We start from the raw sequence: 14906 nt of genomic DNA on the forward strand, positions 1-14906 counted from the left end.
GATTACAAAACAGTGATTTTCTAATGCTATTATTTCTTCTTCATTTATTAGCTCTAATTCTGTACAGAAAAACTTTTTCACATCCTCTAGGACTGTTTGGTTACCCTGAAAGAAAGTTCATACCAGAATGGCAAGATATAAATGCTTAAATATTGTCCTTTACTTATCATTTTCAAAATAGTACATTGGTGTCCTAGCAACTTCTAATGCTGTCCAATGGTTTTGTTTTATGTTACTCTCTCTTTTTAAATTATTATTATGAATCAGTATTTCTTATATACTTAATGTCTTTAATCATTGTAGTTATTTTTTGTTTTATTACATAAAATATCAAACATATACAAAGGTAGAGAAAATAGTGTGATGGATTCCCATGCACCTGTCACCCAGCTTTGATGATTATCAACTCATGGCCAATTTTGGTTTATATATTCACTCAACTACTCCCTCCCTAACCAAGATTATTTTGAAGCAAAACCAGATATCATACCAATTTATCTGTAAATGTTTTAGTACATATCTCTAAAAGATAAGGGCTTTTATTACCATTATTGCACCTAAGAAGTTAATAATTTCTCAATATGATAAAGTATAGTTGATATTTAATATTCCCATTAACTATTTTTTTGAAGGAATATTTTTATTATCTTTACATATAGAAAATTCAACAGTGTACATTTAATCCAGTGTAGTGGCAAGTTCTTTAGCTGTTGCCTTTTCCAGCTTGGCAATGTGAGCTACAGATTTTGGACCCAGGATGTTGCCTCCCCAGTGACGGCGGATCTTATCTATCTGTCATTGTAATCGGTCCTGATGGCTTCCATCAGCTTATCCAGAGCTCCTTGTCTTCCGAATTAACCTGTGTGAAGGCAACCGTGTGCAGGTTTTCCTGTGGACTAGTCGTCCCAGTCAGGCCTTCCCCTCGATAATGCAGTAGGGGACCCCTATCTTATGGCACAGCACAGGCAGGAAAAAAAAGCAGCTCAATGGGATCCACATCATGTGTGATCACTACCAGCTGAGCCTTCTTGTTCTCCACAAGGGTGGTGACAGTATTAACTCCTGCTCGAAAGACAGGTGGTCTCTTTGTGAGGACATTCCTTGTGCCGGCAGCTTTCTTCTCGGCTCGAGCCAACAGTCTCTGCTTCTACTCTTGCTTTGGACCACTGGAGGCAAGAGCCCAATAAACTTTTTTTTAAAAAAAGTTTTAGTACCAGGGTTATGCTGGCCTCCTAAAAAGAGTTAAGCAGTGTTTCCTCCTTCTCTGTCTTCTGAAATCATTTGTGTGAGATTGGTAGTATTATTTAGTATTTGATATAACTCACTAGTAAAATCATCTGGGCCTAGAGTTTTCTTTATGGGGATGTTTCTGATAACACATTTCTTTGATGGACGTAGAGCTGGCTATTCAAACTTTTTTCATTTTGAGTTAGCTTTGGTAGGTGAGTTTTTCAAAGAATTTGTCCATTTTATCTCTGTTGAGTTTATTGGCATAAAGTTGTTTGTAACTCTCCCTTGTTATTCTTTTTAAAAAAATCTGTTCGTTGTAAAACAAAGCACAAATGTAGAAAACACACACAAAAATGTAAGGCTTGATGACTTATTCTAAGGAAATTCTCTTGTAACCACAGATTTGGCCATGTCAAGAACTAGAGCCCACCCAGAAGTCCTGTCCATGTGTTCCATCCCAATTATGATCCCCTTCTTCTGCCCAGAAGTAACCATTTCCTGACATTACAGCATTCACTTCTTTCTTTTTTATAATTTTTATCCTTCAACTGTTTATCCCTAGACACTATAGTTTAGCCTTGTCCATTTAAAAGTAATTGATGTGTCTTTAAGTCTCTTAATGTATAAGGTTCTCCTTTCAACACTTTCTCAGTTCCTTAAAAGTTATTTGTTGAAGATTCTGAGCCATTTGATTTATAGTTTACCACAGTCTGGATTTTGCTGACTACACACTCATGATGCAGTTTTATATGTTCCTGTGCCCTCAGTATTACCTGTAAATTGGTAACTGGATCCAGAGGCTGAATCAGACTCAGATTTGATCACCTTGGCAAGACTATAGGAGGTGTAAAAATCTAGTTGTCTCTGTGCTTGTGATTTTTTTCAAATGTTGATGCTTATTGCCTGTATCTATTAATTCATTGAGGATTACAAAATGTTGCCCTTAGTTCTATAACTTAATTTTATTGATTAGTTGAAATATTTTTATAAGGAGAAATTTTCTCTCATCTATTTGTTTTCCAAGTGGTATAGTTCACATAGGCACTCCCTTTTCCCACCAGTTTTCAAGATAATGAATTGAATCCCTTTCATCCTCCAAGGGTGACCATTAAAAAAAATCATTATTATTATTATTTTTTTTAAAGATGACTGGTAAGGGGATCTCAACCCTTGGCTTGGTGTTGTCAGCACCACACTCAGCCAGTGAGCAAACCGGCCATCCCTATATAGGATCCGAACCCGTGGCCTTGGTGTTATCAGCACCGCATTCTACCGAGTGAGCCACAGGCCGGCCCTAAAAAAAAAAATCATTATTAAGTTATAGATTTACATACATTTGATGGGTTTCAATCAACGGGAATTGTTGTCATTATCAAAGTGCCACCTGCCCCCACTTTGGCCAGTGGAGTGTCAAGTTGGGTCCTGAGTCCTTTTGACCTGGCCCTAGTTGTCCTTGATAGACTTCCTTGCTATTTGTTATGACAAAATACTCCTGGGTCATCTTGTACACTTCTTGTCCAGACTGGAATCAGCCACTTCTCCAAGAAGCTTTGAGTTTTATAAGTGAGAAATTATATTTCAAGATCACAGCTCGGCCTTTTTAGTGGACAAAGCTGGGAGACAGTATATATCACACACACACACACATGCACGTGTACACACACACACATACATATGGTAAAATACCTCCTGAGTACATATTGATATTCCCAATTCAAATTCAAGATTAAAGAGCTGTACCTAATCCCTTTCCCTTTCTTCCATACCAAGAATTCTTGTTTTTAAGGACATAGGAGATATTCCATAATTACTCATTTCTTTTTCTTCATATTACACACAAAGTACTCTGAGAATAACAATATTAACACTATCAAGAATAAGATCTACTGTTGTATAGCAATATAGGCAGATCACAGTCAACAACAGATTAGTGTATAACTTCAAGCAGCTAGTTGAAAGGATGTTGAACATTCTCAACACAAAGATGTGGCTTATGTCTGAGGTGATGTGTTACACTTCTCACTGTGTAACAGAGACACAAAAAAGATTACTCAAAGCAACATGAATGCAATGAGAAGCACGAAGGGATTGCACCTCAGCAACTCCTCTGTCAGAAGGAGAGACTGGGTACAGCCCCAACTCAAAGTTATTTTTTGTTTTTATTGTAAAGACTACGAAGTTTCACAAGAAAAATCAGTTGACAAACATCAGCTATGTGACAATTGTTATCCATGGCTAAGTATATCTTAAACAATGGAAAATAGTAACATCAGTAAAACTAACAGTGTGACATACCAAAGTACAATTAATGAAATGTTAAGCTAGTTAAACTGTGATAATTATCTTTAACTTAAGATATAACTATTTTTATAACAGCTAAAACAATCATTACCTTCCTATGATTAAATCCATATGTGATTGTATCTTAAGTTTCCATTAACAAAAAGTTTCCCCTTCAGCAAACATTTCTTACGTATTTTTCTACAGCAGTTCTTTAAAATCTCTTAACAAGATCAGTATGTCAACCACCTGTTAACTCTAAAGCATCAAAGTATACAATCCCTTACCTAAACAGCCATTAGAATTGATTAGATGGGCTTTTGCCCTCTACCTGTAGGCTGTTGCCTCCTAGCTAAGGACTTTTGTCCCATAAGTTTATTAGGTAAAAACCTTGTACTAAGAATCAACTGAAAATCAACATATATTTGATTAGAATTGATCAGATGGGTTTTTGCCCCTTAGCTGTAAGCCATTGCCTCCTTGCTAAGAACTTTTGTCTCATAAGTTTTTTAGATAAAGAGCCCTGTCTAATAATCAAAGAATCAAGATTTCTAACCCTCTACAGTGATGGATATGCTAAATACGCTGATATGATCACTGCACACTGTATAAATGTATCCAATATCAAATTGTACTCCATAAATATATACGATTATCACGAGTCAATTAAGAACAAGTAAATTAAAAAGAAAATTTTTTTTTCAGAGACAGAAATAGATTAGAGATAAACAGAAATGGGGATGGCGTGGGGGAAGGAGGGCTAGGAACAATGAGAAGTTATTGCTTAATGTGTACAGAGTTTATGTTTAGGGTAACGACAAAGTTTTGGAACTAGAGGTAGTGGTTGCATAGCACTGTGAATGTAATTAATTCCATGCAATCGTATGTTTAAAAATGCTTAAAATGGAAATGCTTATGATATATATGTTTTACCACAATTTTAAAAATGGGGGCCAGCCTGTGGCTCACTTGGGAGAGTGTGGTGCTGATAACACCAAGGACACGGGTTCAGATCCCTATATGGGGATGGCCGGTTCGCTCACTTGGAAGAGCGTGGTGCTGACAACACCAAGTCAAGGGTTAAGATCCCCTTACCAGTCATCTTTTTTAATAAATAAATAAAAATGAAAAATGGAAAAAAAAAACCCACTACCATCTCTATGAGCACTGAAAACATTAAAGTGTGTTGCTAATGCACTTCCCATTCTCCACACCATTAAAATTTTTTTGTAGTAAGTCTACATTGTCAGGGCATATAGCCATTATATATTACACTCTCTCCTTCTTAGCCCTTCTGTAGTTTTAGTTCTACAAGTAACCTTATATTTAATACCTCTAGTCCTTAAGTCATCCTATTCATTTTGCTTGGCTGAAGCTCATTCTCTACTAGATTCCTCAGGAAGGGCGCTTGGGAACAGTACTACCTGAGATCTTGCATGTTGTTAAGTTTGTATGTACTTTTTATACTCCTCCTTACAAAGTCTTTGTTGCTTGGTTCCCACTTTCCTTACTTGAGTCTCTTAAGTATGTTACTGCATTTTCTTTTGGCATAAAGCATTGCTGTTGAAGAGTCTAACGATAATCTATATCTGACAAAGGGCTACTACAGTCAACAATAAAAAACAAACAATCCAACTAGATAATGGCCAAAACACACATAAAGAGACATTTCATTGAAGAGGATATACAGATGTCAAATAAGCCCATATAAAGATGGTCGGTGTTATTAGCAATTAGGGAAATGCAAATTAAAATTACAATGAGATATCAAAATAGCTATTCACATCTATCAAAATAGTTAAAGTAAAAAATAGTAACACTTATCATACAACTTATACTTGTATCAAAACATCAAATTGTACTCCATAAATATGTACAATTACAATGTGTCAATATAAAAAAATAGTAACACCAAATTTGTGAGGATGCCAGAAACTGGATCACTCATACATTGCTGGAGGGAATGTAAAATGGTACAGCCATTCTGAGAAAACAATTTGTCCAGTTTCTTAAAAAACTAAACATGTGGGGCCGGCCCGGGGCTCACTTGGGAGAGCGTGGTGCTGACAACACCAAGTCAAGGGTTAAGATCCCTTTAATGGTCATCTTTAACCCCCTCCCGCAAAAAAAAAACCCCAAAACTAAACATGCAACTACCATACAACCCAGCAATTGCACTAGTGGGCATTTATCCCAGGGAAATGAAGACTTATGTTCATACAAAAATCTGCATATGAGTGTTTCTAGCAGTGTTATTTGTAATAGATGACATTGGAAACAAACGAGATATCCTTCAACATGTGAATGGTTTAAATAAACTAAGGGACATCCATATCATGGAATACTACTCAGTGATAAAAAGGGGCTATATTGATACACACATGTGACAATCTAGATGACTCTCTGGAGAATTATACTGAGTGAAAAAGCCAATTTTAAAAAGTTACATGCTAAAATAAATAAGTTACATGCTAAAACAAATAAGTTACATCCTATATGATTCCATTTATATAACATTCTTGAAATGACAACTATAGAAATGGGAGAATAGATTGGTTTCCAGACGTTAAGGAAGGGATAGAGGTGGGAGAGAAGCAGGCATGGCTACCAAAGGGCACATGAGGGATCCTTTTGGTGATGGAAAAATGTTCTGTATCTTGACTGTATTATTGTCCTTATCCTGGCAGTGATATTATACTACAGTTTTTATAAGATGTTACCATTAGGGGAAATGGGGTAAAGGGTACATAGGATCTCTTTATTATTTCTTACAACTGCATGTGAATTATCTCAAAATAAAAAATTGAATTAAAAAAATTAGTAAGTAAAAAATGATTGCCCTCATCCTCCAAATAGTTATCATCAGAGGCAGATTTACCATGAAGCTAAGGGTAAGCTTCAGGCCCCCCTGCACAGATCCTGGGAGTGCTGGAAGTTACTGGTGATGGTGATTTGTAATCAGTGTTCTAACAGAGTGTTCTAATAGGTGATAAATAAAAATTATCAGAGGCCATTGCTTTGGACTAAGTTCCTGCACTAGGCCTGAACAGAACAGACTAGAAACCAAAATGGAGTTACCCCTGCTGAGTTCCACATCACTTAGTTTGTGGTTGGACCTTTCTAGAAGTCAGGAGAAAGAGATAAGAGCCAATTTCCCAAATAGGTCAGTTTAAATCTTCACTAGGGATGATAATTAAATTCTCTTTCCTTTAATCCTTACACAAAAGATGTAGCCTGAAGCAACTTGACTGTAACAGGTTTTTTTTTGTTGTTGTTGCTGTCTCCCTGTCCCCATCTTACAAGGTAAGTAACTTTGAAATGACCAATCTGCTTTTTGTTCTGTTTCTACTTTCTTCAGCCTTTTCTGCCTCTGCTATTTGTAATAAATTTTGGAGCACTTCTCAGACTCTGTCGGGTGTTTTCTGGGTTGATCCTCACATTTAGCTCTCAATAAACTTTACAAAATTATCTTTGCCTCGACAACCTTAATTTCGGTCGACAGGGGAGAAGCCAGATTGCAAAAGGAAGCATCTCTATGGAAAGCATTCCTGATAAATTGCCTGAAATGGTTTCAGGAGAAAGGGACCCAAATCTCCAAGAATTCACAACTGGATGTGTCGTGTTTTTTTCTCATTATAAATAAATATTAATATGTGTACCTAATTTTAGAGGGTCCCTACAAGTACTTATAAAAGCTTCAGGACCCACGAAACCGGGGTCTGCCCCTCCTTACCATAGCATGGTGGACAAGAACAAGGACTGTTCGGATCTCCTTACCGGCCAGTCGCCAGGGTGTGGGGGAGTGGCGTGGGGAGAGGGACAAAGACTTTGGAGCCAAATTGCCTAAATTCAAATCCTGGCTATATTTACTAGGTGTGTAACCTTGGACAATTTACTAGCCTCTTTGACCCTGTTTCTTCACTTATAAAATGTGACAGTAATAACCCTACCTCAGGCTAGCCTGTTGGTAAGAGTGGTCCTGGTAACACCAAGGTGCAGGGTTCAATCCCTGTACCGGCCAGCGGCCAAGAAAAACAACAAAACCCTACCTCATAGTTGTGACTATTAAATGAACTGTTATATCTCAGAAGCTTAGAAGTGCCTGGTGGTAAATTCTATGTGTATTCCTTACCATTCTTATCATTATGGCACTGTGTTGACTACTTTACACACATTAATGTACTTAATTCTCAGAATTATCCTGTGGGGGACTACTATTATTGAAAGGAAGACTCGACACCAGTTAACGATCCACCGGAAGAGCTTGTTTATTAGGTGGCACACACACATATATATATAGGGCTTTTAGGGAAGGCTGATTGGCTTAAAATACAATCCTACTTAGCATACCGCATGGGGCTTGGGGTGAGCTGATTGGTGTGCGATTCGCGCCGGCGGGAAGGAGAGTAGAAGGGCAACCAGCGCCATGATGGGTTGTGGCCGAGAAGGACTTATGTGATCAGGGTGTGATCCCTTGGGGCATTTGGGTTCTTACATTCCTCAGTGTGATCCCTTGGCGCATTTGGGTTCTTACATTCCTCCCTTTTTCTTGTTTTAGGAAAGGGGACGTTGAAGTCATTGAGCTACTTCCTGCTGAACTGGGGCGTTGTGGTGGGGGGCAAAGGGAGGAAGGTACATAAATATCCATTATGAAACCCCAAAGGAGGGTGGAAAAACAAGTAATTTCAAAAGGGGGAAAGTCCATAAACGTTCCTTGAAGCCACAAGTCAAATATGCACCGGTTCCATTGTTCGTAGTTGGAGACTGGAGGGGGCAGCCAGGCTTCGGTGGCGAGGGCGTGTAGGACGCGTTTCCTCTGTAAGGTGGTGTCTCTTCAGCATCGGCTGAGGCGCTCACGAGATGAGGCGGGGGATTCATCGGTACCTAGAAGCTGGTAGTTTCTAAGCAAAAGCTGGTTAAAGGCCTGATTAGAGATTTTTCCCACTTGGGTTTGAAGAAACCTAATGATGCAGGGCAAGAAAAGGCAGGTTATGAGGATAATGATTAGAGGTCCCAAAATGGGACGAATCCAAGTTAGGATAGGGTTTAAGATAAAAGAAGAAAAGGGGTTAGAACTGGATGTGGTTCGTAGGCTGGAAGCTAAGTCGGTGAGTTTGATGATGTTTGTTTCTACTAGACCAGATTCATTGATGTAATAACAGCATTCTTCCCCAAGGAAGATGCAAGTACCTCCTTTTCCTGCGATGAGGAGGTCTAGTGCTCTACGGTTTTGGAGGGTGACCTGAGCTAAAGAGGTAATTTGTCTCTGTAGAGAGGAAAGAGATTCGGCAGTGGAAGTCAGAGCCCCTTCAAGTTTAGCATTTATGTCTTCGACCGCCCATAAACTGTGTCCTAAGGCTCCTCCCGACAGGCCGGCTCCGACCGCTGATGTTGTTAGGGAAATACCAACCATGATCGGGAGGTAGGCGGCCCTTTTTTGCCTTGAGGGGGGATGAAGAAGATAGAACAGTTCTGAACTGGTGTACAGAGTGAGTTGAGGGACGATGGTGACAAGAAGGCATGGGGCAGTAAGATTAGGCAGGATGGAGGTAGAGAGGGTTCCATTGCACCAGAAGAAAGAGCCTGGTGGGGCGACGGTGTGGTTATAAATGGTTGAGGAAGGGAAGCGTTTAAGGGGACGGCCGCCAGGAGCGGTCGCATGAGAGAAAACAATTTCCGGGAGAGAGAGAGAAAGATGAGTGTTTCAGAAATGATCTGTTGCCAGGTGTAAATGGGTGACCCTGGGGAGCTAGCAGAGGGGCTTGAAAGCTCCCTGGGTGAAATGAAAAGAACAGGAGAGGGCCAAGGAGAAGGTTCCTGGGCTGAGTGAAAGGTTATTTTTGGAAAGTGACGGCGAAGGTGGGAGAGCAAGGGTAAGGCCATGGTGGGTGGTATGGGTCCTTCAGTTGCTGTGATCCCCGGGGGTAGGAGGGGCCTACCATACATGACTTCAAAAGGGGAAAGATTGGAGGGCTTTTTTGGGAGAGCTCTGGTATGCCTGAGGTCAGTAAGGGCAATGTAGGTGCCAGGGGAGAGAGAGTGACTGGGAGAGTTTTTGTATTATCTGGGCGGTAAATTCAGGTCCATTGTCAGATTGAATGGAAGTGGGCATCCCAAATTGTGGAATGATTTGGGAAAGGAGAGTCTGGGCTACGGTGGAGGCCTTTTTATTGGATGTTGGGAATGCCTCTACCCATCCTGAAAAGGTATCAACAAACACCAAGAGGTATTTGAGGCGCCGGACAGCGTAAAATCGACTTGCCAGTCGGCCGCAGGTTTGAAACCTCTGGCCTGGTGGGAGGGGTATGGCCCAGGTTTAAGAGGGGTGTTAGGATTGGTACGCTGGCAGATTGTGCATGAGGAGGAAATTTTTACAAGAGGGCTTTGTCAGATGGGGTGATTGAGAAGAAGGCTTGTAAAAACTGGGATAAACAGTTTATGTGCCTGTGCAAGACAATCCTTTTTTCTTTTTTTTTTTTTTTGTCGTTTTCGTGACCGGCACTCAGCCAGTGAGTGCACCGGCCATTCCCATATAGGATCCGAACCCGTGGCGGGAGCGTCGCCGTGCTCCCAGCGCAGCATTCTACCGAGTGCGCCATGGGCTCGGCCCGAGGATCACTCCCTTCTGATTCACTCATGGAGCTTGAGGTTTAATCTTACCGAGCCGCTTAATTCTAGAGTCGCCGGCCCGTGGCTCACTCGGTAGAGTGCGGTGCTGATAACACCAAGGCCACGGGTTCGGATCCTATATAGGGATGGCCGGTTAGCTCACTGGCTGAGCGTGGTGCTGACAACACCAAGCCAAGGGTTGAGATCCCCTTACCGGTCATCTTTTTAAAAAAAAAAAAAAAAACTGGGATAAAGCTTGGGGGCTAGAGTGAAACAGGTCATGGTGTTACCCTTGGTGTTAAGCAGACCACGTTCTTTCCATATGGCGGCATGAGAGAGAAGTATATGATTTGGAGTCAGTGTATAAGTTAAGAGTTCTTCCTTCAGCTAGAACACAGGCTCGTTCGGCCTGCTGGTTGGTAGTACCCTTGGGTAAAGGTTGGGCCTCTATAACTGAATCAAGGGAGACTATGGCATACCTTGCGTAATGAGTGTTTCCTTCCTTGAATGAGGACCCATCTGTGAACCATGTGAGATCAGCATGAGATAGGGGCCCCTCAGTGATGGAAGAGCAGTGAGGTATAAAATTTTGAAGGCTTTCTACGCAGCTGTGCAAAGGGGTGTTGGGGGAATCTAGTATAGGCAGTAGGGTGGCCGGATTTAGGGGTGGGCAGGTAGTGAACGATAGGGCAGGATTTTAAACGAGGATAGGAAGGTTAGGATTCTGGAAGGTGGGAGGGATTGGAGAGCCTTATAGGTAAGGAGGTCTTTTAGGTGATGTGGTGAGAGAATGGTGAGAGGTGCCCCAAATGTTAATCTGGATGCCTCCGTATGCAGTAACTGCCCCGCTGCTAGGGCTCTTAAACAGGGTGCCCAGCCTTGTACAGTGGGGTCCAACTGTTTTGATAGGTATGCTACGGGGGCAAAGGAGGGGCCATAATTCTGTCCTAGAACGCCCAGAGCTTGTCCCGTATTTTCATGAACATAGAGGAAAAAGGGTTTAGTTAGATCAGGGAGATGAAGTGCAGGGGCTGTTAGAAGGGCCTGTAGTGACGGGAGTGGGGGTCAGTCCATGTGAAGGCAAAAATGTCTTGAGTATCGGTGTACAGCGAGTATGGGAGTATTGAAAGGGGAGTGAGTGGGATGGAGATACCCCTTTTTTAATAGGTCCTGAATGATGGGGCTTAACCTGAGGAGGGCTGTTGTGGTTAATGGATACTGAGCCTGACAAATATCTTTTAGTTTTATGTGTACAGGGGAACACTGGGCCAGAGCGGGGCTGGCAGTGTCCCAAACTGTGGGGTTAACAGGGTGCGTTAGGATGGGTAAGGACTTCTTTGGAGGGGTGGAATTAGTAGGATAACTAGCGCTAGGAGGAAGGAAACGGGGGAAGAGGAAGAGGACAGGGGCAAAGTAATGGAGCATGACTAGAAAGGAATGGGAGAAAACGGATTGAGTGCCTTGAAGGCAGCAGGTTAAAAGAGGGGTTTTTTGGGGAAAGATCTGTTTACCTCCTACCCCGACTACAGGAGAGCTGCTGGAGGTGGTGGGGCCTTTATATTCCCTTAAGACCGAAAAGGTGGCTCCAGTGTCCAGGAGGAAAGATATTGGGTGGCCGTCCACAACCATGGATACCCTGGGCTCTTGCTTTGCTATAGAGATGGTCGGGAAGGGCCCAAGGCTCCTTCAGTTCTCCTCAGCGAGGTCCACCATAGGTGGTGTCCACGGTTCGGGGGATTGTGGGGCAGTTGGTCCCTCACCCCTTTAGGCAAGGGGGCAATCAGATCCCCAATGTCCCTTCTTTTTGCATTTTGGACAAGGAGTGGTGGGTGGCCTGGGGGTGGGGCAAGCCTTTGCCCAGTGCCCTTCCTTTCCACATTTAAAGCAGGCTCCAGGTGGAGGCTTAGAGGTGGAGGCTGTGGGAGGGTGCCCAGGGGGTTTGATAAGCTGGGCCAACATCTGGAAGTTGGCGTGGTTGGCCTTTTGTTTTTGACGTTCTTTTTCCTCCTCCCGATTATGAAAAACCTTGAAGGCCACTGACAGGATTTCGGTCTGAGGGGTTGCAGGACCCTGCTCTAATTTTTTAAGTTTAGTTTTAATGTCGGGGTAGGATTGGGCCAGGAAATAGGTCATAAGGACATGCCAGCCGTCTTCTGAGTTGGGGTCTAAGTTAGTGTATTGTTGAAAGGCCTGAGTTAATCTATTGAGGAACTTGGAGGGAGTTTCCTCCTTTTTTTGGACAATTTCTTGAATTTTTTGGAAATTGACGACCTTGCGAGCCGATTTTTTGAGTCCAATTATTAAGCAAGAGGCAAAATGGTCTCGAGCCTGGATTCCCTGGGCTGTGTTATAATCCCAATTAGGTTCCTGTTCTGGGACTGCTTGGGGGCCTGGCAGGTGATCTGGATTGGTACGATGGGTGTCAGTGGCATGGGTTTGGGCTGTATCCCAGACCCTGCGGCGTTCCTCGGGGAGGAGGGTATTGGCTAGGAGCATGAAGATGTCATGATGTGTGAGGCTGTAGGCCTGCAGGATCCACTGGAATTCTTTAATGTAGGTGGTAGGGTTGGTAGAGAAAGAGCCTAGTCTTTTTTCTAATTCTGTAAGGTCAGCTAGGGAAAAGGGAACATGGACCCTAAATACTCCTTCAGCCTCAGCTACCTCACGTAGTGGGGCGATTGTTAAAGGAGCGGGGGGAGGTCCTCGGGAACGGGTGAAAGGGGGGCTTAGTGGGTCAGGAGTAGGTGAGGGTAAAGACGGGGGAGTGGATAGTGCAGGAGGTGACACGGATGACGGGGGAGGAGGAGCGGACGCCAGAGGCACTGGGGGAGGAGGAGGTCGGTAGGGTGGGGGTTCATCAGCAGGGCTGAAGGTGGAAGAATCGAGGGGTGGCTGTGAAGAGGGTTTACAGGCTAAAAGGACTTGAGAGGGAGCACAGGAGGAGCAGAGGGCGGGGTTCTGAGCCAAGAGACGAAAAGCCTCAATGTAGGGGATCTCCTTCCATTTTTTTAGGTGCTGGCAGTAGTTAAAGAGGTCTCATAGAATGTTAGGATCTAGTGTGCCCTCAGGGGGCCATATGTTTTGATTATTTAAAGGATAATAAGGCCAATCTTGTGTGCAGAATTTGGTGAGGAGTAAGGCACTGAAGTGGAGAGTCCCCTAGGGAGGAGGAGGAAGCGCCCATTCTGGTCTCTTAATGGGAATTTAGACAGAAAGGACAGAAGTTAGTGATAAGACAGATCCTTGGCGGTTGGGAAAGGCGGGATCCTAGAGGGTGTCCCCAGTAGGTCATGTCAGTCCCGGCAGGTTCAAGTGCGAACCAGGAGGAGAGAAGGGAGGTGTGGGTCATCACTCAGACCTCCACTTCTCTAGGGCAAAAGCCCGGTGCCTGAAGGAACCTAGCGCCAGGATTTTCTGGTCGGGTCCCGGACCCGGGAAGTGGAGAGAAGAGAGTGGTGGACAGGAGGGTGAAGGAGAGAACAGAATGGGGCTTTTAACCTCCAAAAATGAAAGTAAAAGTTTACCGGGGCTTTGGAACCTGTTATAGTTTGGGAATTTATGGTGGTCATGAAGACCATGGTGGGGTGGGGTATGGGCATTAGGGGCTACCGGACGATCTAGACTCCCTGTGGTAGCCTGAAAAAGGGCTGGTGTCCTTTAGGAAAGGGGGCTTACCTAATGATGAGCCGGTGGTGAGTGGAAGGAGCCAGCGCCGAAAAGAATGGACGAGGGTGGACCGTCAGTGGTGAGTGGTGGAAGGGAGGCCGGTCCTGGCGGGACGGAGTTCCCGAGGGGCGACTTGGAAAGTGCTGCCGCTGCGATTTGAAAAGTGTCGCCACTCGAGAGAAGCTCCGTCCCGTCCCGGGTTTCGGCACCAAATGAAAGGACGAGTCGACACCAGTTGACGATCCACCGCAAGAGCTTGTTTATTAGGCGGCACACACACATATATATATAGGGCTTTTAGGGAAGGCTGATTGGCTTAAAATACAATCCCTACTTAGCATACCGCATGGGGCTTGGGGTGAGCTGATTGGTGTGCAATTCGCGCCGGAGGGAAGGAGAGTAGAAGGGCAACCAGCGCCATGATGGGGTGTGGCCGAGAAGGACTTATGTGATCAGGGTGTGATCCCTTGGGGCATTTGGGTTCTTACATTCCTCGGTGTGATCCCTTGGCGCATTTGGTTTCTTACAATTAAGTTTTGAGAGATTGGGTGCACTTCTCTGACTCCAAAAACCACGCATCCACCAACACGGTTTGGCCTAGAAAAGAAAGGCAGCTTCCTCCTTCAAGACACTCCCAGACCGAGAAAGTCACGTCCCGTGGGGGCATCCACTGCTCGAGCCCACCACGTCGCAGTCCGGGCCGAATGCCTCCCCTCACACCCGGGGTGGGCGAGGCCTGACTCCAGCCCAGAACCTACGTCCCCGGTCCTGCACAGGTTCTAAAGCCCGACCAAAACGCGCAGAAATGTGCCGCCTTCCATAATCCCCAGCCGTCTACAGACAGGTGGCAACTCCCCCGCGGCCCGGTCCGGTGCAGATCGTCCCTTCAGTTGCGGCGGGTGTCCTCAGCTCACGAGCCTGGGACAAACGCCGAGGGACCGGGCCCGCAGCCGGGCAGGGGCCAAAACTGCCGGCCTGCCGGGCTCGTCCCGCGCGGTCTCTCCCGCCGCCGTCGGCCCCGCCCCCCCGCCGAAGTCCCACCTTCTAGTCGGCAGGTTTGGCGTCTCCATCGCCGCTACGCAAGACCCTCGGCCGCCGCGGCACTAGGCCCGCCCCTTCCG

The 14906-nt window shown here is 44.3% G+C and overlaps 1 pseudogene; it reads right to left on the reverse strand.

Annotated features, from left to right (window-relative positions):
- Positions 1-678: 678 nt before the first annotated feature.
- LOC134384123 (large ribosomal subunit protein eL8-like) lies at positions 679-14855 on the reverse strand (annotated as a pseudogene).
- Between the last annotated feature and the right edge of the window lie 51 nt (positions 14856-14906).

Source organism: Cynocephalus volans, chromosome 8, assembly GCF_027409185.1.
Source record: "Cynocephalus volans isolate mCynVol1 chromosome 8, mCynVol1.pri, whole genome shotgun sequence".
Lineage (NCBI taxonomy): Eukaryota > Metazoa > Chordata > Mammalia > Dermoptera > Cynocephalidae > Cynocephalus > Cynocephalus volans.